Genomic DNA, 4,973 nt, shown 5'->3' with positions numbered 1-4,973 from the left:
AAAAAAGACAAGAGAATATACTCAAATTTCTTATGCTCGAATATTTTTTTCTCACATAGAGCAGTAAATTGAACAATTTTATAGCAATTTGAACAAATAACAACTAAACTCATGATTATTATCACGTAAACTTCTCTTATCATCGATGATAACCGTATCATTATTATTAACATTATCCACTATCATTGTCTCTTCATCAGCGACATTCATCATTAACATAGTAATAGTATTAATAAATATTGTTGTCACTATTAGCATCATTATGTTCCTATTACTTATCCTTATTACTATTAACATCATTATCACCATCATCATCATCATTGTCACTATCATCATTATCATCACCACCATCATCACCATCATCATTACTGTTCATCAACATCTTCACTACTATCATCAGTACAAAATTGTCACCTAAAGCAAATAATTAGATTGCACTTGTCTCATGTCACAACATTTATCGTTCTTTAAAAAAAAGAAAACGAATGATTATTTTTATTTTATTTCACGACTAAAAACTTTTTTTGTTTCTCTTTTTCTTTTTTTTGCTTTTTACTTATTTCATTCTTTCATTGTCGAAGAAGTGAAACTATTTTTGTGAAAAATATTTCAAAAAATAAAAGCGAAATTTTTGGTTATTTTTTTCAAACATTTTCCGAATTTTTTCATTTAATAATAATTATTTTGTTATTTGCAATAAGCAAGAAAATTTTTCCATCTTTAAAATATGTTTGAATGTGTCATATTTTATATCAATGATAATTTGTTAAATATGCATAAATTTGCTAAAGAAATATAAAAGAAAATTGTTTTAAAAAAATATTGTGATATCCAATGTTTTTTCTATTCCAATTTATTGATTTCAAAATCGTTTACAAATAATTCATTTTTAGATGACAAAAATTTATCCATTAATGAAGTTGTTAATGTCAACATTAATTTGTTTCGAAAAAAAAAAGTCAGAAAGAATCATTTACTCGTCTAATCATTTAATTGTTTACTCATTTACTTGTTTATCTTTCCTTTTCTTTTTTCATTTACTTATTTATCATTCCTTTTCAATTTATTGTTTTAAAATATTGTTTACAAATAACGCATTTTTAGATGACAGAAATTTATCTATCAATGAAATAGCTAATATTATTCAGCATGGATTTATTCCGAAAAAAAAAAACCAAAAGGAATTAAACGTGTAAGTGATTCCCTTTGAATCATTTAATTTAATCATTTAATCATTTACTCATTTACTTATTCATCTTTTCATTTATATCATATATACATTTGATAATAAACGACAAAACTTTAACAATTAAAGGGAAAAGTTAACCTTTGCTTCTATCAACACTTTTTTTTTTCAAACGCAGAAGTAATTAATTATTTCCTGCAATAATGATTCAATAGTATCAATTGTAATCATACCAGCTTTTTTTTTCAGTGTTATCATTAATTATCAATTATAATCATTTGATATTTTGATACTCTTACGGAACATTATCCATATCAATACTATCAACAAAATTTAGCTCAATTTCTGCATTGGATAATTTGCAAATTTATCACTGATAAGAATTATTGATGCTAATTTTACTGGAAAAGTGAAATGTTTGTTTCTTTTTTATAATCTTATCAATCTTTTCTTTTTTTTTCAATCGAAAATTTTCTCTCTGTACTAAAAAGGTATTAAAAATTATTCGTAATTAAATAATAACTGAGTAAAAACAAATTAGGATGTTTGAAATTTACACTGATTATTTCAATTTTAAATTCTATATAAATTTTACCACATTCGATTTCCTTGTTTCCATAAGAAGTACTTAAGTAAATAATGTTAAAATCAGGATTTATATTTAATTTTGCACTTGCAACATATTGCAAATCTTAGTACTTAAATAATTGTTAGTACTTAAATTGCAAAATAGACCAAGTCAAATGGTTTGCAAGGATTGAAAAGCTAACCCACATTTTGTCGCAAGTTTGGCAAAAGAAATGGCAAAAATCAAGCAAAAATCATCTTTTTAGGTTATATTTTTCCCAAGAAATCTTTGACCTTGACCTTTGGTCTAATCTTTGAAACACAGTGCAATATTTATGAATAATGTAAATCAGATGACCTCAGTCACCGATCTAATCTATCAGATGATATATCAATGATTTAAATCATTCGACCATATTGCTCATCTGGCATTCGATTTTGAAACTTTCAGAAATTGATCTTAATCATACTCCAGTATCTGTTTTGCATTTCTACTTTGACTTTAAGCAATGGTTTTAAGCTAATCTTTCAAATGCTTGTTCATTAAGTTCATACCGGTTATTCATGAGTAATCGAATCTTGAAAAAACATGAAAAAAAAATGAATTTATGAAGAAATGAACGATTTAATCATGATCGCATTCCGGATAAGACGGTTTGTCATTCCGGTAGAGTATAAGTTTGACAAAGTGTTATAGAGCGAAATCGATAAAGGCGTGTCTTTCTTTTCTATCAGTAAGAAGAAACGTTATTGTTGTTGTTGTTGTTGTTCGAAATTGCTATTGCCACTCTTTCCTGTTATTGTAATTCCAACAGCATTCCGTAATCCGGTTGATATCATTTCCAACAGCATTCCGTAATCCGGTTGATATCATTTCCAACAGCATTCCGTAATCCGGTTGATATCATTTTGTTAACTGACTGACAACCATCGTTATTACTGTTATCATTTTTAATATTTCTAATTATATCAGACCATTATCAGTTAAGCTTACTGAATTGCCTTTTTCTTTCTCTTTTTTTAACACCAATTCATTTGCATTTCTTGTTAGCCGTTTATAATCCTTCCGGTAAACATTTACTGCAAAACTTTTCATTTCCTTTTTATCTGAACTTAAAAAAAATTCAATGTCAACATTAATTATTAATATATTTTATCTGCTAATTGCAACTAATGCTGCACATATTTCACATACTCGAAAAGTAAGTTATCAATTTTTTCTCCTCTTGTTTTTTTCCATTCAAAACATTTTTTGTTTTAAATCGTATATATTAGATGTGAGAAAAGACCTGTGGTTACTGTAATGGCCGGTTACGGTTACCGTAGAATGAATGCTGTAAATGCAAACTGATACAACACCATATTTTTTTTTAAATGAAATAACGAATGGATTGAAGTAGAAGAAGCAAAGAAAAAATTGGAAGAATGAAATGAGCAGAAAAATGATAAATTTTTTTGCTGTTTTCTTTTTATTTTGCTTTTAAATATTTTAAATCATTTTATTTTCCAATACTTTTTTTTTCTTAATTGCAGCAACTAATTGGTGGGATAAAATTTTTTTTAAATAGTTTGGCTATTTAAAGAGAATAACACTAAGGTTAAATGTTATAACGTAGAAGTAAACCTTACATGAGCATTCTTTCCCATTATTATCAAAAGATGCATTATAAAACATATAAAATAAATGTGTAATTTTGGCTACTTAAGATAATAGAAATTGTTAAAATTTATGAAATTTTGAAAAATTATTTTCTCTAAATATATTAAATGTGGTCAATTTTTAAATATTCCACGTTATATACGTAAATATCTCACGCAATTACACGTCTAATATCGCTTTTTTTTTTTTTTTTTTTTTTTTTTGGGAGTAGTTCATTTCAAACAAGCAAAAATTGTCCCATCTAAATAATCAAAAAATGAGATGATGAAATTTAAAAAGAAGAAAAAAAAGATTGAGATGAACTTTTTTGAAATAATGCACAAACAAGTTCAGATATCAATAACAAATTCTTCCATCGATGTGACCAGGCAATAAAAGGGCAAAATTTTAACGATGAAAAAAAAAAAGAAAAGAACGAAACCTTGGCATGAAATATGAATTTTCATTTCCTGAAACAATATGTAAACAAATTCAGATATCAATAACATCGAAATGCTCAAACAAGAAAATGACAAAATTTACAAAAACGAAAAAGAAAAAGGGAAATGGTTGACATGCATTACGAATTTTTCCTTAAAAATAAAAATATGTAAACAGATATTAATTAATTAATTAAATTTATCAAAAATTGTTATTTTATACCTGTACTTTTCGGTTTAATTTCATAAATGCTTGTATTCAATTCCTTGCATTTTTATTTTAATAATAATAAAGCATAAAAAAAAAAAAAAACATTCAATATAAATCAATACGTAATACTTAACTTTTTTTCTTGCAGATATTTTACAATTAAATTTTAAAACTTCATGAACTTTCAAATTGTTTATATTAACTTATGCAAAATTGATGAATTGATTAATCCATATGATTTAGGCACATTCATATTTGGATCTTCGTATCAAACTATCACCAAATGGTGACACAATAATTTGTGATAATGACCCACCTTGTTCGATACCATATGCTATTTCTGTATTACATTCTCCTAATTATTTCGATTTATTGGTATGTTTGTTTATTTATTTGTTTATTTTTTTATTTATTGATTTATTTTTTATTTATTGTCTTATTTACATAATTATTTACTTCTTTATTTCCCTTTTTCAACCCTTTTGTTCCTATTATTTCAATTTCTATTAATTATTTATTTGAAATTAAACAAACCTTTACAAACATTACTAAGTAGTCAAGTAGAAGAGAGCAAATGAATTACTTTTACAATTAAACAAACTTGTAAATGACATGAAAGTGATACGTGAAACAAAGTGAATAGACGTAAAATGACGCATAAAACGTATTTGCAAAATTTGATGTGACAGAATTTTTAAAAAGAATTTCAAATCAATATTGTACAAATGTTGAAACAATAAATCATTTTGCAATAATTTTAATATTAAATTATCATTTATTTTTAGTTTCCGAATTTGTTTTTTTTTCTTTTGCTCCCAACACAATTCAACTAATTATTCAAATTCTAATCCAAAAAATATGGCATAAAAATTTCATTTTGATCTCAAATAGCATAATACATTGATAGAAAAGGAAATAGAAACAAAAATT

This window comes from Loa loa, assembly GCF_000183805.2.
Source record: "Loa loa unplaced genomic scaffold supercont3.217, whole genome shotgun sequence".
In the NCBI taxonomy this organism is placed as follows: Eukaryota; Metazoa; Nematoda; class Chromadorea; order Rhabditida; family Onchocercidae; genus Loa; species Loa loa.
The sequence above is the reverse complement of the archived record's forward strand: the minus strand, read 5'-3'. Positions refer to the sequence as shown.